At 37.9% G+C, this 13,039-nt stretch overlaps 1 protein-coding gene across 1 annotated transcript in view; it reads right to left on the bottom strand.

Annotated features, from left to right (window-relative positions):
• The window catches only part of LOC142439457 (complement factor H-like), a 70,498-nt gene that overhangs the window by 14,843 nt on the left and 42,616 nt on the right, over window positions 1–13,039 (bottom strand). The gene's annotated exons all lie outside the window — the stretch shown is intronic.

Here is a 13,039-nt window from a genome sequence, read left to right as displayed (position 1 = left end):
TTGGTATAAAAAAGAGAGTACAAATAATATTTTATCTTAGCATTTAAATTTTCACAAAACATAGAAGTTATATCACTGAGATACTGGAGATCATCTTTCCTGATGAGGATGAAGCTACATTTAATTGATCTGATGTTGTACACAATTATGTTTATATTTTCTAAAATGAAACCGTGAGATCGAGTGAGTTGGTCTCACTGAGGACACATCTTCTTAGAATAGCAGACCATTCTGTTAAAGGACCAAGGTGCTACATTTACCATCCAGCTGTCTGCCTGCTCTTCTTTCTTTTTTTTCCCTAGCAGAAACCAGAGAACTACTTGCCATTTCCCTCCATATCTACTCACATAGAGCAGGGCAATGAGAAATTTTAGAGTAGGATTAATTGAAATATAAAAACACACAGAGTTAAGATTTAGTTATAGTTTTGATTATTTCTCATCTACATTGAAGATAAGGTGTTTCTTAAATGCTGTATATAATATTTACATTTAATTCCAGCAAAATGCCATTGTATTTTATTAAGTTATTATATTAGGAATCATTGTGGCTTATGTCAATAAATGCTACTTAATTTATCAACTGAGTAAGTCTATTTTTCAGAGCTTGTGCTTTATTTATGGGATAATGTAATGATATAATTCTATGACCACACTAAATTAAATTTCTTCCATTAAATATGATTCTTCTATTTACAGAAAACATTGTTGTTAACTGCCATCATTGACATATCAAGTTACAAGGCCAATTATGTCAGGAGAGATGCCATCATTTTAAAAATAATTTAAATAACAATGCCTGATACATCTGTATAAATATTCATATGTATTCTTTTTCTCTAGGTGGCGGCATGGAACTAATTCTGTTCCATTAATTTTAATTAGTTCTTAGGTAAACAAACAAAATGTATAAAATAAACATAAATTACACTGGGAATCAACAATGAATTATTGGCATTTAAAATTAAGGCATGTTGTTATCCTTAGACGCAGTTGAGTCTATTCTGATTCACGGGACCCAATGCACACAGAGCAAAGCACTGCTTTCCCTGCTCCATCTGCACTCATTTGAGCCCCTCTGTGCAGTCCTGTGTCTGTCCATCTTGGTGCAGGTCTTCTTCTGTTTCGACGACCTGCTGCTCTACCAAGGAATATCTCCGCCTGGGACGTGTCTCTTGATGAAACATTTAAAGTATGTCAGAGGAAGGCTCACCAACCTTGCCTCCAAGGAGCATTCTGGGTCTTTGTCTTCCAAGGCAGCTCTGTGATTTTGACAGCCCAAAATATCTGTGATTTTTCCTCAGCACCATGTTTCACATTCATTGCTTGTTCTTTGATCTTCCATATTTGATGTCTTTGCTTCTCAACCTCCCTAATGCCATGACCCTTTCATACAGTTCCTCATGTTGTGGTGACTCCCCAACCATAAAGCTATTGTCATTGCTACGTCATCACTGTGATTTCGCTACTGTTATGTATCAGGCAACCCCTGTGAAAAGGTCGTTGGAACCCCCAAAGGAGTCGCAACACACAGGATGAGAACCGCTGTGCCAAGTCAAACTTTCACCTGCATATGCAACCACTGAAAATATTATGGCTTCAGTCCTACAAACCTTTCTTCTCAAAGTTACATCCTTGCTTTTCAACACTTGATATTAAAATTTGGGATGCAGATTTACCCCGTGAAATTAGTCAGTAACTGTACAAGTGAGATTTAAACTCTAGGCCTCAGATTTTCAATGCAAGGTTGCTTATCCGCTTCGTTATTGTTTCCTAGGTTGAATAAATAAAAAAGCTAAAAGAACTGTTTTTCCCAAAGAAACAAAATGAATACATGATCAAAAGTAATTTCATTCTACCACACGTGTGAGCCCTTACATAATTATTTCTTATTATTTATTTTGATTTCTCAACGCTTGATTTCAGGTTCCCTGAGGTACCCAGTAGAGAACCCTGAGTTACTTGTGGGTTCTTCTTTGCAGTTCAAAGCCACTGGCCCCTCTATGGAAGAAAGATGAGACTTTCTACCCCCATGAAGACTTATGACCTCGGGAGCCCCCAGGTACAAGTTTACTCTGTCCTGCAGGGTCACTATTAGTGGGGATCAACTTGAAGGCAGGGAGTTTGTTTTGGGGATGGTGTATTTGGATCTCAGTTTTCTCTCTTTTACAGAATCTTTCCCTGAAGTGAATGTAAAATTGCACATACACTCTGACCATCATTGAGATCCACAGAACTAAGAGCAGATTTCTCCACCTCTTTTCCACTTAACAGAGACTGTGGTTTCATTAAAGTATTTTATTTCAGTGTTGGTTACAATACAGTGCTAATTCAAACTGATCTTTAAAAAAATAATAAAGTACTGACAAATTTTATAGCGATTGCTGAGTCTGTCTAAGTGCAGTTGATTCCGTTAATCTAATCCCACATCATATAATCATGACTGCAACATTTTCACATTGCTGGAGTCATTCTGGCATTTAGCATCCTTCTGAATGGAGAGTCTCTCCTAATTCACATTCACTTTCATGAGTGAATTTGTTCTGAATTTCTCCTAAATTTCTAGACTATCTATTGGCATAAGTGATTAATTGAATAATTATAGAAACAGAGTCCTGCACCTGATCTTGACATAACATTTAAAGAAATAACCAACTATCTGATGAACAAGTCAGTTTCTGTATTTTGTCCCCAAGAATTCTAGATCTTTTGTGGAAGACACAATGCAATTTGGCCCAAGTTCACCCATAGATGATTGGGCTACTTTCCCATTTCCAAATTCTAACATAAAATTACTTCATATGTTCCCTATAATCACTATTCATATTGAAGTCAGCTTCACAGTGATAATAGCTTTCTTTGTTCGGGACTTAGACATTTGTTCATTTATCTTAGGATTGTGTCTGTCTTAATATTGAAGTAATGGGCCCTAATTTTGTCACTTTTTATGTATTTTGTTTCCTGAAATATCCAGTGTAATGATGGTATATAGTGTACTGTGAGATAGAAACAAACAAAATAAATTAAGAGTGAAAATCCAGAAATTATAAACAAAATTACAAAGGACAGAGAAATTACCATTATACTGACTCACAATTTGCTTTGTGTAATAATTATTTAAGATTGTACAGCATTTTCAACACCTCTTGCAAATCACGAAGCCTCATTTCCCTCATTCTGAGTGTGTGCTGAACTTAGTTTCTCCTATCTAATATATGGATATGGCTGATGTTGGAATCACTGTTGGTTGGGATCAACTTAATTGCAGTGAGTTTGTTTTGGGGAGGGCATATTTGAGTCTGTTTTTGTCTCTTTTATAAGGTCTGTATGTCTCTGGTCACTGTTGTTTTTGTTGATTGCTGTTCTTGTTCTTGTCAGGTGCTGTGTAGTCTGTTCTGACTCATAGTAGGGACCTTATTTGCAAGAGAACAACAAAAAAAAAACCCTGCCTGGCACTGGCCCATCCTCCTAATCATTCTTATGTGTAAACCCACTGTTGCAGGCACTGGTCATTGCCTCTTGTCAAAAGGCTTCCCCTTTTGGCGCTGCCACCACTTTCCCAAGCATGGTTTCCTACTAGTAATGTGTCCAAAGCAGCTGGGAGGAAAGTTGGCTGCAATCCAAGTAGTGTCTGGAGGGGTCCACGTGTCCAGAAACTGATGGCTCCTCCTCAAAGCCAGGTGAGTGAGCCTCCTTGTAAGCAGATGCTCCTGCCCAGTCAAGCCGTCAGGTGATTGCGGACACATTGCAACCATCTGGTCAGCTTACTGGAGAGAGTCTGGATCAGAAAAACAGCTAGCCCTCTTCAATCCTGACTGATAAAGATCAGGAGATGATGAAGGTTTGGGCTTTAAGCCAATCCATTTTGAGGGGAATTTGTTGCACAGCGTTTGATCAGTAGCAAAATATTAGGTGTTACTGCTATGCCTCAAGCTTCAGTTCTGATGATGGGAAAGAGAAACACATGTTCCTGTTCACACATATATACATACAATTTTGAGTGATTAAATAATTGTCATCATTGAAAACATATCCAGGCTTTCAAGAACTTGGACCTCTTACTGTGATAAGCATAGAATTGTAAAGGGGTCCTAATTTACATACACAATCTGCAAAATGTTTGCTTTTTTTGTGGTTATGGCTTTTCTGTGCAGTGGCAATTCATTTCACTATTTTAAAATTGATCCGCACATCACTGCAACTTACCACTGCATCTGGGCATAGGGTCCCAGCCGCGGCTTGTGCACAGTGCAGTATTTCCTCCGGTTGTCGGATAAAAGCCAGCTTTACAGCTGTATGTGATTTCATCCTCACTTCTGTGTGTGATCCTCTGAGGTCCGAAGAAACCGTTTGCAATATCAGGAGGATCACATGTGACTTCTGAAAAAAAAAAAACACCGTGAAAAGCATTTTAAAGTGGGGGTTACTTATCCCAATCCAATAATAGCCTGATGTAAAGATGATCGCGGTGTAACGTTCTTCCTGTTACATCTCTCCCTCATCCTGACACTACATTTCCTCTCTGCTGTATCGGTGCCCTCGGGACATGATCCTTCTACTGCTAAACGCGCTCATGATCTTCATGGCATTCCATATCTGGCAGTGCTCTCAAATATCCCTTCATTATCTTCACGCTCTCTCGTGCATCTGTAGTTGTCTCTATAAGTATTTACAAGAATTGTGGTTTTAGTCCACCAGACACATTGTCGTACAACACAACCTTGGCATTTGGATGTAGACATGGCAAATTAATTTTCTGAGATCAATGAAATGAATGTGGAAGTGACATGTTTCACAGAGGAGGGAGTGATAGAAGCCATTGTGTGACTTGGCATGCATGCTTCCGCATGGCTGCAGTGAGCAGAGATGCACACAGAAGAATACGTCTCTCAACTGTGTCTAAAATTAACATAACGGATAGTGTCGCCCCCTAAGCTACAATGGAAATGAAGCGTTGAGTGGAAGTACTCTAAGTTATTTGACCACTAGAATTTGGATGTATGTTTTTCTTAGTGCGATGTTTCTATATTGCAATAAAGCCGTATTGAGAGAAAGCAGTCCCTGCGTCCTGACCATTCAACAGAATGAAGTGTCCTCTGACAGAGCCCGTCTCAATGGAGAAAACCCCTACTCATTCCTCTCCATCGACTTTGCCCAATCTCAGTAATGAAAAAAATGTCGGCCTTTTTTTCTAATTGAATAGCATTCATTTTACATATAGTGGTACAAATTTGAATGATTTTTTATCGTGATAGTGTGTTTTAATTTTGACAAAACACCCGCATAGAAACAATATTTCCACAAACGCATTGAAATGCCCTTAATTTACTCTCTTTTTTATCCCAAAGGTATTTCCCCAGAGTCACCTTACTGTCCCAAATCACATAACACATCTGTCATCCTTATCAGTTGACAAAGGCCGAGAACAAGTTTTAGGCTTGTTCTTGGAGTTATCTAGAGAAATCATTCTGAAACATTCTTTGGTTAGACTGCATCAGCTCTAGTTTCTTAGATATGAAGTTCTACTTTATTTTCTGCTAATAAGTTATTTTAAGTTATTAACTTATCATGTTAGTGTTAAATATGAGAAGAATCCAGACCCACAAATTACAAGACAAGACAAAAAATTAAGAAGTGTTTAAAAATAATTAGCTAAATATTTTTAAGGGAAGCTGTATAGGTGGTCACAAGGTGGCTAGTTGGTTGCTCATTGAGCTGCCAAAAGAACAGTGGTTCAAAGCCATCGGTAATTCTAAAGCCTTCAAAATCCTTAAAGGTTTGGAAACCCAAGGTGGAGGGAGGTTCCCTGTGCTATCAGTTCTCTGTGAATTAGGATTTGTTACTTGACAAGACGTTATCTCTCTTGGTATGGGAGACTGTGCAATCTCCATAGAGACAGCTACTTTGGTACTGCAAAGTCAGGACACACCTCGAGAAGAGTGGGGACTATCACAGAAAAGTGAAAAGACACATCAATGGAGGGTGTGAGGGCTATGGAGAGTTGTGACTATGTAAGACTTCATAGTAATTTCATCAATATTTTGAACATCCAAATTTTCTTCCTCATGTTGTACAGTAAACATTTCATAATACATTTTAATATAGAGAAGTCTATGGACAATTTCTGTTAAATATCTCTGGGGTGAGGTTGACTCCAAGCTTCTCTATAAGAAAAATTCTACCTATTAAGAGTTTCCATGCACAGGAATAGAAGTTGTGTTTTATTAACACAAGATTGAAATATTGTCATTTGAATAAAGTAGTTTGAATTCTCACAGACCTACACTGTGTTTAAAAACATTTGTATTTATTTTAACAAACTCACCACTAGTCAGTTGATTATGATCCCTAGAGAAGCCCTATAGCTGAGAGTGGAACGCCTCCTGTGGCAGAAGCTTATGGGAGCAGAGAGGATCCTCTCTCCCTTGCAGAGTGGCTGAGGGTCTCACAGAGGTGGCCTTATAGTTAGTATTGATACTTAAGGAGAATCCCCAGTTCACGTAATTTTCACTGTTCAATATATCTTTGGATCAAAGGAAATCATGTGAAGTATAACTAGACCTAAACATTTATCACAACACAAACTCTTTTAAGTAAAGTAATTGTGTACTTCTCTCAGGCAAGCCAACACTACATTAAAAGATCCTGATTTCGGTGCGTGCACGTGTGTGTGTGTGTGTGTGTGTGTGTGTGTGTGTGTGTGTAAAAGAGAGAGAGAGAGACAGAGAGAGAGAGAAGAGTGGTGTATTGCACATGTTTTGTATCATGAAACTCGAGTTAGTAAAGGAAAAGTGAATACCATTTTTTGAATCAGCACACGGAGTATACCCAGAAGCAAGTGTAACATTTGAAGAACCAAAATGTACGTTGGTCAGTCCTTGTGTTCACAGAAATCAGTTGAGACTATTCAATGTGATTTTCCTTAATTGTATACCAAAACTCCTTAAATTTTACTTGTACATATTTCTTATGTAAGCCTCAGATAAAGTTTTCTGGCTTTGTTTTCAAATTAAGGATAGTTTCGCAACTCCAGACCATTATTTTTCCCAAGAATCTGAAACTGCTCTTTATTCCTTTCCCCTCTCAAGTTGTCGTCAGTGCTCTCTCATAGAGCCAAGCACGACCCTCAAATTTAAACTATTTCTGCCAACTTTCTTATGGCTTATGTCCAGCCATCATTTAATACACAAAATCATAAAATAAAAAATATTTTTGCAATCTCCGTTTTACTTCCTCCCATTCTTCAACCTATTGCTGTCTGATGTCTATCATTTCCTTTATGCAGGCACTAGTCTGACAAAATTAAAAACAATTTCTTCTGATTTTATAAATTCAAGTATTTGTTGTGCTCTATATACTCTATTAGTTGTTATATAATTTGGGCATTTTAATTGTTTTTCTTTAAATGGTCCGATAAATATCTCTGCAATATTTGAATCAATTGATCATTGATTTTTAAATTTCTCAAAACTTTATATAATTGTGTTCTCTTGCCTCTCCTCATTCTCAAATTCTATTTTATTTTACTTTACATTTCCTTCTAGATCTTTCTCTAGTCTATTTTTTTTCTAAAGCTAAGTCCGTTTCTCCTTTTGGTAGATTGAAGATAAAAAACAAAACCCTTCAGTATAAATTGTGCTGATGAAGAAAATGAATTTTCTTAAACATGGACCAATAAGCCAGCACCTCAATTAATAGTGAAGGAATTGAAATTGCCAAGAAATTCATTATTCTTCAGTCAAAATGCAGTTCTTATGAGAGCATCTGACAAGCAATCAAATGACACGTTGTAATAACCAACTACGGCTAGAGGTCCCTTGAGAGTTGTTTTTTTTTAGTGAAAGATGACACTTTGAGACCTAAGGTATGCCTGGATCAAGTCATGGTATTTTCACTAGCCTCATATGCATGTGAGAATTGAAGGGAAAAAAGAGAGGGAAGACTGAAGGGAATTTTGAGTGACCAAATGCCATGGTGAAGAATGTTGAACATACCAAGATTAAACACATTTTTCCTGGTTGAAATACAGCCCAAATGCCCTTTCAAAGTGAGGATAGCAAAACTCCCTCTCTCTGACTTTGGCCATGTCATTATACCAGCCCAGTTGCTAGAAAGGAATTCCAAAAGTGTTAACTTTGAGTGTGAGTAGAAAAGAGAAAACCATAAATAAGATTAACTGAGACAGTGATTGTAGCAAGGGGTTCAAACCTGGCACTGAGGTGAGTATGGGCCAAGGCAGGCATGCTTTCCTTCTGTTTTATGCAAGATTGCCATGACTTGAAATTGACTCAGTTAAACTTTCATCTGCCCCAACTTTTACTCTCCATCTTACAACTTAAATGGTATTATTTTTATTTTAAAGTTTTATTGGTGAATAATTATTCAGTCATAAAAGTCAATTGCTTAAATATATTAGAAAGAGTTGTACAATCACTATTGTAATCTATTTTAAACATCTCATTGATTCCTGTTCCCATATTACTAGCTCCCCATTTATACCTAAGCATTCTCTACTATAACCCTAAATTGAAAAAAAAAGAAAGAAAACCCCTCACTGCCATCAAGTGGATCACCCCACATAGAGACCAATAGGGCAGGATGCACTGCAATTCTGCGAGAGTAGAAAATGCTATTTTTCTATCCCAGAATGGCTGGTGTTTTCAATCTGCTGACCCTGCATAAATATCATACACCAGGGCTCCCATAATCTTAAATAACTGGTAATCTACATACTGTCTCTATGGGTCACCTATCCTGGATTTCATATAAGAAAAATCATACCAATAAAACCCAATGACACCTTATGAAAAGTTATCCTAAAAGAGAGCAGACAATAATAGAAACTACAACAAATTACCAATGGTTAAAAAGGTAAACATATGATGAAATGCTAATTTTTAATCAAACTATATCCATGGGAGAAAGTCTGGGCTTTCTATTCCCATAAGAGTTACAGCCTCAGAAACCCACAGTGGGACGCTAGGAGTCAACATTTACTTGGCGGCAGTGAACTTGGTTTGGTATCTTAGTAATACACTTTTCAATGTACTCTATAGGTCAGCTTATTTGCAGCCATAGTCAAAGGCACGGTGGCATATTGGTTTATGCGTGGATCTGCTAACCACAGTTTCGAAAACTGGAAACCCCCAGCCACTCCAGGGAAGACATCGGAGGCTCTGTCGTGCCCTAAAGAGGTGCAGCCTCTGACACTCACAGAGCAGGTTCTACCCTGCCTTCTGTGGTCACTGTTAGTCTTAATTGGCCAAATGAACATGAATTTGTTTCTGAGTCAATGGTCTGAGGGAATGTAACTGAGTACCCACATAAAAGAGCACCAAAGAGAAATACACGAGTTAAGGCACGAGGTAACAGGAGCATTTAACAAGTTACCTGGCTTTAAGAACAGATTAGAAGAAGCTGAGACTCTTTTGAATGACCTTGAGGGTAACCAGGCAGACTTCAACAAATGGGAAAGACAGTCATAGGAGCTAATCCAAGAAACTGAAGAACACCCGAGAGTAATGGTGGATGTTATGAAGAGGAGCAACGTTATAATACTTAGATCACCATAATAAGACATAACAAAGAAGTCAACAGCAAAAACTGAGAGGGAATTTCTAGAGGAAAATTTCTCCAGTTTAATAAATGAGAATCAGACAGCCATCCAGGAAGCAGAAGAGACACCAATTAAACTGAAGCGCAAGAAGAATTCAATGAGGCACATAACAGTCAATGTATCCAACTTTGAGGTAAAGGAGAAAACTATGAGTACAGTGAGGGGAAAGAAGACAGTGACCTATAAAGGAACCCAAACAAGAATATGCTCAGACTTATATGCAGACACCAGGAAAAAGGGAAGAGAGTTGAGCACCATCACCCCAAAGTTGAGAGAAATAATGCAAACTCAAGAATCCTCTATCCAGCCAAAGTATCTATCAAGATAGATGACGATGTAAAAGTCTCCCAGGGCAAGGAAAATCTTAAATATTAAAAGAAACCCAGGTGTACAAAATGTCCTTGCCCACCCAGTGTGGTCAGAAGAACAATACCCACCAAGCGCAAACAGGAGACTACCACAGAGGGCAACTCCACCAGAGGTCAACACATTGAAAACAACCCCCAAGATAACATGAGCTCAATGGTGAATAAAAGGCAAGAAGGAAGCAAAGGCTTATTTGAACAATGCACTGAAAAGAAGAGAGGTAATAAAGTACCCAACAAAAAGGTACAGGATGACATCAGAGTCTACTGATGGATGTTATAACTCTGGATATCTATGGTCTGAACTCACCCATTAAAAGACACACACTATCACACTGGCTTAGAAAGCACAACCCATTGATCTGCTGCTTACAAGAGACACATCTCAAGCTTGCAGACAGATGTAGGCTGAGAATCAAAGGCTGGAGGAAAGTAAACCAAACAAATGGCAGTTTAAAAGAAGCAGGGTTTGCAATCTTAATCTCTGACAAAATTGACCTCAAGGTACAAGCTACAACTGGAGATAAGGAGGGGCACTATATAATGCTCAAGGGATCAGTAGCTCAAGAACCAGCGAGCATAATAAACATTTGTGCACCCAAGAAGAGACACTCGAATTTTTTCAATCAGAACTAAACTCTGCAATTAGGTGATAGACATTTTCAGCGGTCTCCACCCAAATGAAAACACGTTCTTTCCAGCCCACATGGCTTATATTCTAAGATAGACCACAGGCTGGGACACAAGTCAAGCCTGTGCAAATCTAAGCACATAGAGGTCACCAAGAGGGAAAGCATATAGAGGTCACGCAGACTTCCCTCTCATATCACTACCCGATAAGGCTGGAAATCAACAAAAGGAGGATTAAGGAAACAAGAGGAAACAATTGAAGGTTGAATTACTCTGCTGCGAAATGAATGGGTAATGACCCAGACCAGAGATGAAATCAGGAAGTTTTGAGAATCCAATGAGAAGGAGAATACGACACACAAAACCTTTGGGATATATATAGCAAAGTCAGTTACCTGAGAAACTTTGATACCACTAAATGCACACATGGAACAGGAGAGACTAGCGATTAAGATGCTGACACAAAAATGCCAGCAATTAAAAGGGGGTCAACAGGACAATTGTATGAATAACGAAGGCGAACAGAAATAACAAAAATTCGAACAGAAATAAAAGAGAGGGAAAAGAAGAATATAGTGCATAGAATCAATGCGGCAAAACATTGGTTCTTTGAAAGAATTAACACTACCGATAGCCCACTGAATGTACAGCCAGAATTTTCCTTGGAGGCTAGGATGCTGACATTTCATATCACATATTTTGCATAGCCTTGAGAAGCTATCCAAAGCTATTTTGAAATGCAATCCGGAGAGACTATACCCTGGAAAAGGACATCATACTTGGTATGGATGACAACAAAAAAGAAAACTTTCAAGAAGGGTGATTGAAATGGTGGATGTAATAATGGACCCGAAAATAACAACAATTATGAGAATAGTGCAGGACAGGGCTGTGTTTTATTCTATTGCACATAGTCACTATGTACAGCAACATTCAAGTTTTCCTAAGAATAATTTAAAATCCTGGACATAACATCTGGAATATAAAGATATGTTGAATTTGGAGATTCAAAGAATAATATAAAACCATAAAAAAACCATGGCTATCACTTCTATTCTGACTCATAAATTGAGTTCCCAGGGCTGTACATCTTTACATTAGCAGATAGCCTCAAGTTTTCTCAGAGTCACTCTTGAATATAAATCATTAAACTGGAAGCTCATTGGTTACCCGACAGCACCCTCAGAGATCCACATGGCAGTGAGTTATTTGGCCTTTCTTTGAATCTCCGGTATATCCAGAATTTAACACTGAAGAATATTGCAATGCAGAATTGAGGTCCTGTTCAGACAAAACAGTTTTGATACAAACTTTCACTCTTTAACCAAAAGCTCTGGGAAGGAGCACTCTTGAAATAGAAACTCAAGCCCATTAAGTGTTCCATCAACGGACAATGACACTGTTGATGTGTGTACACATTTATAGTCCAGGAAATTTTACCGGGGTTCCTACGACTTGAAGTCAATTTAATGGCAGTGGGCTTGGTGACACATGGATTAATTGGTCCAAATCTAGGAGATCGCCATGGGAAGATAAAACACATCTCCTTTTCCTCTCCCATGATTATAAGACACCTGAACCGTTTACACTTCCAATCACATGCAAGATAAGAAGGCAACGATCCTCTTTCCATGGTGTCAGTGACACCACGTGGGTAGTCTAGGTACGACCGCATTGTAGAAGTGGATGTCTTTTAAAATATCAGATTTAAATAATATATACTTTGGGTGGAAAAATAATACCAGGAAAACTACTTCTAGTATCAAGAATTGGGAAAATCTGAAACACAACTAACAGATCGCCAATACTCAGATGACTTAGACACTGAAATTAGTTGACAACTTTTAAAACTTAAGGGGGATGATGAACTTGAGAAAATAAGAGCATGGTTAATTTTTGATTCATTGATATTCATAAAATTGATTCAAGACCACAAGTGAGTGAATCTAAAAGCTGACGATAAAATAATGTGTATTTTCTAATTAGAAATCTAATTAAAACAAATAAAGGTAACCAGAGTTTTAAGTTTCTGTCTGAATAAAAATGATTTGTAGTTCCATAAAAAGAGAAGAGTGCAAATCTGGGAACTAATATAAATGTAATAGCTAAGATTTTTCCAAAGTAGCCCTAAACACACACTTGCATATTAGCTGAACGCCAGTCAAATGAAACCCAGAGGAATGTACATCGATACATCATAATCAAATAATGAAAAAATTAAGAAAGAGAAAGAAGTCTTGGGAGCAGCTAGAAAGAAAGGATGCAGAAGACTATCTGTTCTTTGCAAACCCTCTATAAGGTTGCAGTGAGTCAGAACAAAGTGACTGACAGTGGGGAATGCGACACAAGGATTCAAATGACAGTGGACTTGTCATCTGAATCCATGGAGATCAGAGTGTAGTGATCAAACAAACATTTTTCAAAATCAG

Source organism: Tenrec ecaudatus, chromosome 1 (assembly GCF_050624435.1).
Source record: "Tenrec ecaudatus isolate mTenEca1 chromosome 1, mTenEca1.hap1, whole genome shotgun sequence".
Lineage (NCBI taxonomy): Eukaryota > Metazoa > Chordata > Mammalia > Afrosoricida > Tenrecidae > Tenrec > Tenrec ecaudatus.
The sequence above is the reverse complement of the archived record's forward strand: the minus strand, read 5'-3'. Positions and strand labels throughout refer to the sequence as shown.